This window comes from Nyctereutes procyonoides, unplaced genomic scaffold (assembly GCF_905146905.1).
Source record: "Nyctereutes procyonoides isolate TBG_1078 unplaced genomic scaffold, NYPRO_anot_genome, whole genome shotgun sequence".
NCBI lineage: Eukaryota > Metazoa > Chordata > Mammalia > Carnivora > Canidae > Nyctereutes > Nyctereutes procyonoides.
The window spans coordinates 23,237,379-23,249,477 of record NW_026575024.1 but is presented as its reverse complement, the minus strand read 5'-3'; the positions used below and the strand labels follow the sequence as shown (position 1 = coordinate 23,249,477).

At 46.3% G+C, this 12,099-nt stretch overlaps 1 protein-coding gene across 2 annotated transcripts in view; it reads left to right on the top strand.

Moving 5' to 3' along the window:
- Positions 1-12,099, top strand: part of PHF20 (PHD finger protein 20) — a 154,015-nt gene that overhangs the window by 870 nt on the left and 141,046 nt on the right. The window contains exon 1 of one of the 2 annotated variants that reach the window (XM_055303673.1): positions 3,056-3,157. The exons of the other annotated variant lie outside the window; for it this stretch is intronic. The gene's annotated coding sequence lies outside the window, so the exon portion shown is untranslated. Of the gene's footprint in view, positions 1-3,055; positions 3,158-12,099 lie in introns of those variants that run through there. 2 annotated transcript variants of the gene reach the window in all.

Here is a 12,099-nt window from a genome sequence, read left to right as displayed (position 1 = left end):
AAGGAGGCAGTGGTAAAACTAGGGCTTTAGATGAGAATTTTGCAAACTGGAGTTCTGTGACTAGCAGCCAGTGAAGATCCAGTTTAGAAGCTGGCAAGCCAGGTTTCTGCAGGAATCAGAAAGAGCTTAACTCCCAAGGTACTTTATTCATATCTGCATCAAATTATTTTGGTTGGCCAGCATCAGCTCTCCCCTCTTTCCCAATTTTCCCAATGGGGGAATATCCATAGGGGCAGATTGCTCCTCTCTTCTTTCCCTGGCAGCTTGGACTAATCCATGTGACCTGAGATTGACCAATCAACAGTGGCTCTGGGCCAAGATTTTTGCCTCTTAAATGAGTGACTCAAAGACAAAAAGATGTTAGGATTGAATCCCAGCTGTGGTGTGTGGTGCTGTTGGCTGCAGCAGCTGCTTCTTGGTGAAGCTGCTTTTTTGTCTGCTTGTTTTCAAAGCTTACCCTCCTGTCCATGCTCTAGGCCCCTAATATCCTTGTAATATATTTCTCTTTTGCTTGTATTGGCAACACTGTCAGTGCCTGTATTTGCAACAGACAAAAAGAACCTTAACTTACAAATTGCAATGATTTCTTTACTGGGCTGTGAGATCCTTGAGAGCAGGGCCTACACCTCATTCTGCACTGTGCCCTTTTTTTTTTTTTTTAAGATTTTATTTATTTATTCATGAGAGACACAGAGAGAGAGGCAGAGACACAGGCAGAGGGAGAAGCAGGCTCCATGCAGGGAGCCCGATGCAGGACTCGACCTCGGGACTCCAGGATCACGCCCTGGGCCCAAGGCAGGCGCTAAACTGCTGAGCCACCCAGGCGTCCCAAACCCGGGTTTCAATACATGCAGGCTAAATAAGTGAAGAAACATGTTGTATTTATGTGGGACTATTGAATATGGGATTCTTGGCATTTTATGGTCGTGGGACAACAAATCCTCTATATGCTACAGCAGCCACTAACATTTGAACAATTTCATGCTAATAAATATAAACCAAGAGGATCCTGGGAAGATCATTTCTTAGTGTATTGGAACTTAGATGAGTGTATGCAGGTGGTTCTAGTCCTTAAATTACTGAAGGTTTTTTTGTTTTGTTTTGTTTTTTACTAATATTTCACTAATTTGCATGTTATCCTTGGACAGGGGCCACACTAAACTCTGTACTGTTATAAGTGCTGCTGAAGCTTTTGTCCTTGGTTTCCCAGAATCTCTTCCTAAACACTTCCCTCTGCCCTGAAGTAATGCCTTCTTCAAGCCTGATTTAAAGAACACCTCTCCTATGGACTTGGGCCATAAAGAAGAATCTACTAGTTTTTCTTTTTTTTTTTAAATTTCATTTATTTATTCATGAGAGACACAGAGAGAGAGGTAGAGACACAGGCAGAGGGAGAAGCAGGCTCCATGCAGGGAGCCTGACGTGGGACTCGATCCCCGGTCTCCAGGATCACACCCCGGGGCTGAAGGCAGGCCCTAAACTGCTGCGCCACTGGGCCTGCCCTAGTTTTTCTTTTCAATATCATTTTCTTTCCTTTCAGTTCTTCGACAGATACACATTGACCATCTATTATTTGCCAGATTTGACAATTGAGTTGATATAAATAAAATAGTTCCTCACTCTAATTCAGGAAACACATACAATCAAGAGAATAAATGAAACAAAACTGTGTTAATGCTCTGTTGAAAATGAACAGTGAAAAGGTAGAGAGTAATTGTCATGGCGCAGGCATTTGATTGACTGAAGCACTTCTACATTATGTAGCTATAGAGAGTCTCACCAAGGAGATGACAAATAGACCTTGCATGATGAAGAGTCAGCTTTGCAAAAAAGCAGCGGCCTATTCAATGAGCCAGCAGCTGGAAAGAATGTAGGAAGAATCATAGAAACTGAGAGAAAGTCAGTATACCTAGAGGACAAGCAAGGGTGAAGGATTTAGGTGAACAGATTGGCTGTTTTAAGCAGGGTGGTGACATGATTAGATTTACATTTTAAAAAAAATTTCATTTCTTTGAGAGAGAGGCGGAGCAGAGGGAGAGGGACATGAAGACTCTATGCTGAACACAGAGCCTGACAGGGGGCTGGAATCCCCCTACTTAGATCATGACATGAGCTGAAATCAAGAATCAAGTGCCACATGGGGCTCCCTGCAGGGAGCCTGCTTCTCCCTCTGCCTGTGTCTCTGCCTCTCTCTGTGTCTCTCTGTCTCTCATGAATAAATAAAATCTTAAAAAAAAATACAATCTGGCTGCTTTGTCTTTTCAATGTAAGTTAAAGTCCTCATTGCCCTCATAAATAACAAATGTTTAGCCAATCTCCTTGGGACTTCCCAAGTCCTATTGGGAAAACATTTCATACTCTTTTGATGTGGCTGCAACTCCGACCTTGGTCCCCAGAGGCGAAATACAGCTCCTCTCCACACCAGCAATTGGAATCCTTTCCTAGGAGTTAATGAGGCAAAGTGGAGGAGGTATTAGTGCAAAGACCCTGAGGGGTCAAGGAACCTGGCTTACGCACTTGAAAGGGGTGGAAAACGTGGGAAAGCAGGGTGTGTGAGATTGTGAGAGAGGCAGGTTAGGATTTATTAGACTTTGAAGAGCCTGGTTGATAGGCTACAGGGGGATATTAAGATTTCAACCGGAAGAACGGGGTTTGTGATTATATTTGAATTTTGAAAAGCTTCCACTGTGTGTGAAGAATGGCTTGGAAGGGGAAAGGGTAATGGGATGGAGGGCACGACCATCATCTAAGAGAGAGGGGGCCTAGACTGGAGTGTCAGCAGTGGGACGGAAAAAAGTAAGAGGCTTCCAGATGCACTTGGGAGGCAAAATTAACAGGTGATGGATCGTGCGTGTCCAGTCCCAGGCTTCGTGTTACCTGACGAACGGGGACTTCGTGCTCTGGATCAGGGCTCCGGCCTGGTTCCCGCGCGTCAGGGCAGTGGGCGTGGCCGCGGGGGCCGTCTCCACGGGGAGCGAGCAGGGCGGGGCCGAGGGCGGGGCAGCTGGGGCGCTGCGTCACTCGGTGGTGGCGATGGTGCGTGTGTGTGGGGGGCGGGGGATACGCTGGGCGCGTCCCGGGGGTCACGTGGTGCGCAGCACGCAGAGTCCTTCTGTCGGTTGGTCCTGGAGCGGCGCAGCCGGAGCGGGGCTGTGAGGTGAGCTCGCGACGAGGCGCGGCGAGGAGAAGCCGGAGGGCCGGGGCCGGGTTGGGCCGGGCCCGCGCCGTGCGCGCGCTGTGCCAGCGGCAGAGGAGACGGCCGCCGCCGCTGCCCGGTCCCCTGCCTGGCCTCGCTCTCCGCCCGGCCCCGCTCGCCCAGCCGGGAGGGAGGCCCGGGGACCGCTGCTGAGAGCGTGGCGGGCGTGCGAGCGGCGCCCAATCCCCAGGGCTGCCCGAGGGAATGACGGCGGTCGCGGCCAATCAGCGCCGCCCGAGGGGGCTGGGCCGCGGGGTGCGGGCTCGGGGCGCGGAGCGGGCCGCGTTGGGGGTGGGGGGTAAGCGCTGGGGCTAGAGAGAGGCTGAGCTGTGTGGTCCCCGAGAGCTCCACCTCCAGCCGCCGCTGTTGCCTTGTGCTTTGGGAATGCGTTTTCTTTTATTGACTCTTTTATCCTATTCTGGGGAGCACACCCCTTTCTCAAGCCCCTGACTATGGGAGTGTCCCCTTTCTCTATAGTTTAGAGAATGTGGTGCACTCCCTTTCTTAAACTCCAGCCCTGGGGTTTTATCTTAATTTCCAAAGCCCCTCAAACTGAGGATGTATCCCATTTCCCAGGCAACCCCCCCCAAACTGGGAGGACACTCCCTTTTCCGAGCCACTAATCTGAACACGCACTCCCTTTCAAATTTTGGGGTTTGCTCCATAATTGAATCTCAAATCTGGGGTCCGGTAGCCAAAGTTTCGGGGATACTTCTATTCCCACATATCCAAGAAAGAATCTTCTTTTCCTGGCCCCAGATCTTGCAAATGCTTTCCAAAATTTTTTAAATTTAGGGGCTGCTTCGTTTCCCCAGCCCTTGGGGGTGCTCCTTATTTCCAGAGTCTACTGAAAATGCGATCCAAATTCTGAAGTTTAAAGGTAGATATTTGCGGTTGCACAAATAAAGGAATTCACTGCTTTTTCTAGTCACTGTATTCTGGGGGTTGCACCCATTTTCATGAGTTCCTCAAATTAAACTACTTTATTTCCTGGGGGAGACTCAGGTTCATATCTGAGAGTGTATTTGTTTCCTGTGTTTCCAAAATGTACAGGATCCACTCCTTTTGGTTGCCCAGTCCTCGGGGTGCAGCCACCTTCCTGATGATTCTTAAATCTGGGAGGGCACACATTTTTTCTAAGTTCTCTCATGCCTGCGCCATGATATCTGGTTCTTGAGCATGATGCCTCCTATCCTTTTTAGCTTTTCTTCTATCCAAGGCATTTTCGTTACTCAGTTTACTTTCCTCTTTGGAACCCCATTTCCCTTTTAGGTGCTCTCCCTGCTTTGGTCAGGGCACCCATTTCCTCTTCCTTCCTCTGGTGAATGCTTATCTTTCTTTAGCACAGCACTTTCTCTGCTTCTGTGGCCTTTTTTCTGAGCACACTTCCTATAGTCACACCTTGAATTTCCCTCCCCCAAGGAAAAGATCCCTCCCTTAAAGGGTACCTGCATGCTGTCTTTCTTTCTTTTTTTTTTTAAAGATTTTTTTAAATTTTTATTTATTTATGATAGTCACACACACACACACACAGAGAGGCAGAGACACAGGCAGAGGGAGAAGCAGGCTCCATGCACCGGGAGCCCGATGTGGGATTCGATCCTGGGTCTCCAGGATCGCGCCCTGGGCCAAAGGCAGGCGCCAAACCGCTGCGCCACCCAGGGATCCCTGCATGCTGTCTTTCATACATCTATTTTACCTTTTATGTTTTTGCTTTTTACTAACAGGAACTCTTCTATCTTGGCTTGCCCTATCCCATTTTCTGCCTTTTTCTGGTTTCTAACTCCCTTTGGACAGTGCTCTGCTTACTGGAGTCTGTAGAGTTTTTCCCATTTCCCTTTTAGCTGGCCTCAGATCCAGGACTGCCTGACCCTCCAGCACTGAATTTAAACTGGAAAGGAAATCCCTTTACATTTCTTTGGTTATTCACAGGACTTTTAATCTTCCAGTGGTTTGCTTCCTATAAGATTCTGGTTAGATGTGTACTGTTTTCTCCTTTGCTTCCCACCCCCCCCATTGGGAAAAAATTCTGAAGAGAGTCTTCCAGTCTTCCAGCTCATAAGCTTCCTCCCTACATTAGCTTTCTTCCTTCCTTTTATCAAGAAAAGAGGTCATTTGGAGGAATCTCTTTGTCACTCTTTTTGTTCTTTTCCCTGAGTTGCAGGTGGGGGATGGATACTTACCTCTTACCATTTTCTCACATGTCTGCCAAGCCTTGCTCCCAATACCCATCTTAAAATCACCAAGTATCTGGGACCTCTTGTCTCTTAAAAGCCTCTCAGTAGGTTCTTTCTTTTGTATTTCCCTCTGTCTTTCCAGATCTTACTCAGGGCTTCTCTGAGCCCCTAACCGGCTTAATTTCTCCACAGCTGGAATCCCAAGTGCTTATGGGATAATGATACCTCTGACCTTTCTCCCTTTTGGGAAGTACTTGAGTGTGCAGCTGTATGAGGCCTCAGTGGGGGAGTTTGGGCCTGAGAAGCTACACTGGCAGGATGAGGCAGGAAGGTACTGCATTTACAGGACTACTTCCTTCTGAATCTCATTTGGAGATTGGATGTTTGCCAAGCACCTGCTTCTTAGGGATGCTGGAGGATTTAATGATACTCGCAGGAACCTGTAGGAATTAATGGAGCTTGTGAAAAAGTGCTCTGAACTCAGTATTGGAGCTTGAATAAAATTAACTGTTACTATATTTTCAGAACAACTAAGTGTTTTATTTTTCATGGTCATGAAAGCCCTAGAGCTAAGGTGTGTTATTTCATTTTTTTTTTAATTTATTTATTTATGATAGTCACAGAGAGAGAGAGAAAGAGAGAGAGAGAGAGAGGCAGAGACACAGGCAGAGTAAGGTGTGTTATTTCAGGAAGTGAAATGGATCCCACATTTAGATCATGTGGTCGTTAGTAAGTACCAAATTGATAAAAAACGCTGGAGGTCTGTCTGAGCAGTACCTAATAAAATATGATACACAGAAAGTGAACAGATATTTCATCTCTTTATACGCCTGTTTGGTACTTTATTTGCTTGGTACTGCTATATACAGTGCACCCTTAAAGTATTCTGTGTCCATGCTTCTCAAACTTGAATGTGCATATAAATTGCTTGTGGGAGAAGGGTCGTGCTAACATGCTAATTCTGATCCAGTAGGTTTAGGTTGGAGCCTCTGGATCTGCATTTCTAATTCCCAGGTGATGGCCATATTACTGAACTACACTGAGTAGTGAGGTTCTATACACAAAGCCAAGGATATCTTTGTGGAAATAGGTGGTGTAGTTAGCCTTATGCTGAGGTATTATTTTCCACTTTCTCTTTATCCAGACGCATCCCCTAATTTTTTTTTTTAAGATTTTATTTATTCATGAGAGACACAGAGAGAGAGAGAGAGAAAGAGGCAGAAACACAGGCAGAGGGAGAAGCAGGCTCCCTGTGGGGAGCCCAATGTGGGACTCCATCCCAGAACCTCCAGATCTTGACCTGAGCCAAAGGCAGATGCTCAACCACTGAGCCACTTAAGTGCTCCCGTCCCCTAAAGTTTGTACAAGTCACCTTCCGAGGACTATCAGTTATACTTAATTATAACTATATGCTAGTCCAGCATTTTGCTTTTGAAACCATGGTGAAAATTCCTTTTTCTTTTTTTTTTTAATTTTTATTTATTTATGATAGTCACACACACACACAGAGAGGAGAGAGAGAGAGAGAGAGAGAGAGGCAGAGACACAGGCAGAGGGAGAAGCAGGCTCCATGTACTGGGAGCCCGACGTGGGATTCAATCCCGGGTCTCCAGGATCGCGCCCTGGGCCAAAGGCAGGCGCTAACCGCTGCACCACCCAGGGATCCCGAAAATTCCTTTTTCTAATAAAGATTTTATTTGAGAGCAAGATAGCGAGAGAGCATAAAAGGGCAGAGGGAGAAACAGACTCACCCACTGAGCAGGGAACCCCACATGGGGCTCCATCCCAGGATCCTGGGGGATTATGACCTGAGCCCAAGGCAGATGCTTAATCAACTGAGCCACCCAGGCGCACCCCCCCCCCCAGCTAAAATTTCTTAAGGAATTTGAATTTCTATGTATTTTGTCAAATTTATATATGTATATATATATTTTATAATTTTTCTTAAATTTTTTTTATTTATTTATGATAGAGAGAGAGAGAGGCAGAGACATAGGCAGAGGGAGAAGCAGGCTCCATGCACCGGGAGCCCGACGTGGGATTCAATCCCGGGTCTCCAGGATCGCGCCCTGGGCCAAAGGCAGGCGCCAAACCGCTGCGCCACCCAGGGATCCCTAAATTTATATATTTTTAAAGATTTATTTGGGAGAGAGAGCGCACAGGCACTAGCAATGGGAATGGCAAAGGGAGAGGGAAAACAGGCTCCCCACTGAGCAGGAAGCTCCTTTGGGGCTGGATCCTAGGACCCTGAGATCAAGACTTGAGCCCAAGGCAGATACTTAACCAACTAAGTCACCCAGGCACCTATTTTGTCAAATTTAAATGCTTAAATGATGGGATCCCCGGGTAGCTTAGTGGTTTAGCACCTGCTTTCAGCCCAGGGCGTGATCTTGGAGTCCCGGGATGGAGTCCCACGTTGGGCTCCCTTCATGGAGCCTGCTTCTCCCTCTGCCTGTGTCTCTGCCTCTCTCTCTGTGTCTCTCATGAATAAATAAAATCTTTAAAAAAAAAACTTAAATAATTGCTTAATTGTGAACATAATTAGTTTTTTTTTTTTTTTTTTTTAAACTAAACTTTAGGGACGCCTGGGTGACTCAGTGGTTGGGTGCCTGCCTATGGCTTAGGTCATGATCCTGGAGTCCTGGGATCGAGTCCCACATCGGGCTTCTGCGAGGAGTCTGCTTCTCCCTTTGCCTGTGTTTCTGCATCTCTCTCTCTGAGTCTGAGTCTCTCATGAATAAATAAATAAATCTTAAAAAAAAATAAAGTAAACTTTATTTATTTATTTTTTTTTATAAATTTTTTTATTTTTATTTTTATGATAGTCACAGAGAGAGAGAGAGAGAGAGAGAGGCAGAGACATAGGCAGAGGGAGAAGTAGGCTCCATGCACCAGGAGCCTGACGTGGGATTCGATCCCGGGTCTCCAGGATCGCGCCCTGGGCCAAAGGCAGGCGCCAAACCTCTGCGCCACCCAGGGATCCCTAAAGTAAACTTTATACTCAACATGGGGCTCAAACTCATGATCCCGAGATCAAGAGTTGCATGCTCTACTAACTGGGCCAGCCAGGTGCTGCAGTTGTGAATATAAATTTTTTTTTAAAGAATTTATTTACTTGATGGGACCCCTGGGTGGCTCAGTGGTTGAGCATGTGCCTTGGACTCAGGGCGCGATCCTGAGGGATGGGAGTCCCACATCAGGCTCCCTGCAGTGGAGCCTGCTTCTCTTCCCTCAGCCTGTGCCTCTCTCTCTGTGTCTCTTGTGAATAAATGAATAAATCTTAAAAAAAAAAAAAAGACTTTATTTGCTTTAGAGAGAAAAAAGATTGGGGTGGGGGAGGGCAGAGGGAGAGGCAGAAGCCGACTCACTGCTGAGCAGGGAGGTGACACAGGGCTCAACCCCAGGATCTTGAGATCATGATCTGAGCCAAAGGCAGATGCTTAACAGACTGAGCTAACCCAGGTGCCCCTGAGCATAATTCTTGGCATATAGTCTTTTTTATTTTCAAAGGGGGAAGATGCAGGAGTAAGCACACACAAGTGGAGTGGGAAGCAGAGGGAGAGGAAAACAAGCAGACTCCCTGCTGACTGGGGAGTCAGATGTGAGACTCAATCCCAGGACTCTGAGATCATGACCTGAGCTGAAATCCAGAGTTGGATGCTCAACAGACTGAGCCAGTCAGGTGCCCCTTGACATAGTCTTCTGGTGAATACTGCAGTTAGCCATCTCATCTCTTTACTTACTCACTTGTTATCCTGCCATGCGTAGGGAGTCTGAGATACTCCCAAGTTAGTAGGGTCATACATGTTGGTATTTCCAAGGAGTCCTTCTTGGTTTTCTAGGTTCTGGAAATGGACTTGGGAAAGGCAGGTGCCTGGACCTTCAATAGAAGCTACTGGTTTATCTCTGTACCAGAGCTTCACAAAGGCAAATGCTAGTGGGAAGATGATATTCTTTGATGGTGATCGGTGCTTACAATACTCTCTTTTTGTACCAAATGAATCTTAGTGGTTTTTTCCTTCCTAAATGTCTTAAGTCATCTGCACCTATTTACCTGGCTGTCATCTGTCATGGGCTTTTTCCAGCCTGATACTGTTCTTGGCCCTAATCAGGACAAACCTGAATGACTAGACTGTTTTGTGTCCCGTGCCTCCCCCTCCCCCTTATCCTTCACATGAATGTCAGTTCCTCTTCAGTAACGGATTTGATCTGAATTTGGCCCTAGTCCCAGCTCCTCCACTCACTGTGAGACCTCAGGCAAGTCACTTAATGCTGCTGGGCCTCATTCTCCCCATTTGTAAAATGAGGGGCTGATTATCTCCAAAGTCTACCCTGCTCTGTGTCTTTGTCAGTACTTTGCTTAGAAACCCAGTGTCTGTGGGAGCTTGTTGTTAGCAGATCTGATTTCCTTCACGTGCTCTGTTGGGCAGGCTGCCAATCCTTCCCTCCTCCGAGTCACTTCTGTCACTGCCTCTTTTCTAGCCTAGGCAGCCGGCTTGTCCTCACACCCAACTTCAGCATACTTCTACCTCCATGTCCTCTGCCAGTTCCATGCTTTATTTCATTCAAAATTGCCTAAACTTTTCACTCTTGTTCAACGTTCCTTCAGTGCTAGGTTCTTCCCTGAATCTCTAACAGAGTCTTGTAGTTTCCATACAACTATGTTGGTAATTTCTTACTGATATAAATTTAAAAAGTGTTTTCTCCTCCCCACCCCAGTCTGCCTGCTTTCTTTCTTTCTTTCTTTCTTTTTCTTTCTTTCTTTCTTTTTTTTTTCCCAGATTTTATTTATGAAAGAACTAGAGAGAAAGCACAAGCTGGAAAGGTGCAGAGGGAGAAGCAGACTCCCTGCTGAGCAGGGAGCCTAAGGCACAGGGCTCGAGCCCAAAACCCTGGTATTATGACTTGAGCCAAAGGCTGACACTTAACTGACTGAGCCACCCAGGTGCCCTCCCACGCTAGCTTTCTTTTTGCCTTTGAATTAGTAGGGCAGGCAGAATGAAATTTAAAAGTGAAGCAGGTAATTTGCTTTTGGCTGGAGTTTGGGGAAAGTCAGATGTAATGTTTTTAATCCTCTTTTCCTAGAGGCCTTCCATATCCTTGGATAATCAGCTACCTGGTACTTCTTTCAGGATTTTTTTTTAAGGATTTATTTATTTATTTATTTATTTATTTATTTATTTATTTATTTATTTATTTATTTATGACAGACATAGAGAGAGAGAGAGGCAGAGACACAGGAGGAGGGAGGAGCAGGCTCCATGCTGGGAGCCCAACGTGGGACTCGATCCCCAGGATCGTGCCCTGGGCCAAAGGCAGGCGCCAAACTGCTGAGCCACCCAGGGATCCCCACTTCTTTCAGGATTTTAAAGGTGCTCAAACTCCCTATCTGAAATTTGAAAGTGTATCCTGAGTGCAAGCAGTATTTAAAAATGACTTCCAAGTGCTTTTTTCCCAAACGATATACTCAACCTTAAAAACCCAGACAAGAAATTGCTAAGGACGATGATAAATCTAGATTTCGAATAACTTCATCACTGAATGAAACAGTTCCTTGAGGACACCTGATTATTCTCAAAGGCAGTTGCTGACACTGCCTGGAAATCAGGGCTCAATGTTATATATACAACTCCGTAACCTTCCTTCCTCATCTCTCTAGGAGCTACTTGGGAGAAGTTGACATTTTTCATGATAAATATTCTTTTTTTTTTTTTTTTTTTTTATGATAGTCACAGAGAGAGAGAGAGAGAGAGGCAGAGACACAGGCAGAGGGAGAAGCAGGCTCCATGCACTGGGAGCCCGACGTGGGATTCGATCCCGGGTCTCCAGGATCGCGCCCTGGGCCAAAGGCAGGCGCCAAACCGCTGCGCCACCCAGGGATCCCCCATGATAAATATTCTTTAAGCCAAAATGAATGGTTACTTAGAGCCTCCTTGGCTAGATTGTAAGCTCAGAGAAAGGGAGAATGTTCCTGTCTTACTCATTTCTCTTAGCAATTGCCCATTACAGGTTGTTGACTGACTAACCTTAACTTAGAGTAACCTATTGAAAATTGAAACCCTGATTTGTAACGCTGTGACAACTTTGCTAGGTCTTGGACTAGGTATCCAGCTGTTCTTTGCTTTCTTTGACCAAATAATGGAAGTAATGAGCTTGCAGAAATCCCATAAAATTTTAGGAGCCTGGTGTGAGTCATCCAGCATAAATAGGGCAGTTTGTATGAAAGGGAGGTGGTGTCTGGATCCATGGACTTTGGGGAAGGAGGGAGAGGAGGAGTGGGGAAGGATTTAAAATGATGGTTTGAGGGGCATCTGGGTGGCTCGGTGGTTGAGCATCTGCTTTTGGCTCTGGTCCTGATCCTGTGGTCCTGGGATCGAGTCCTGCATCAGGCTTCCCTCAGGGGGTCTGCTTCTCCCTCTGCCTTTGTCTGTCTCTCTCTTTGTCTCTCATGAATAAATAAATAAAATCTTAAAAAAATAAGGACGCCTAGGTGGCTCAGTGGTTGAGCACCTGCCTTTGGCTCAGGGCGTAATCCCGGGATCTGGGATTGAGTCCCACATCGGGCTTCCTGCGAGGAGCCTGCTTCTCCCTCTGCCTGTGTCTCTGCCTCTCTGTGTCTCTCATGAATAAATAAATAAAATCTCTAAAAAAAAATCTTAAAAAAATAAAATGGTTTGGGTGTGCCTGGCTGGCTTAGTCTATAGAGATGTGACTCTTGATCGCAGG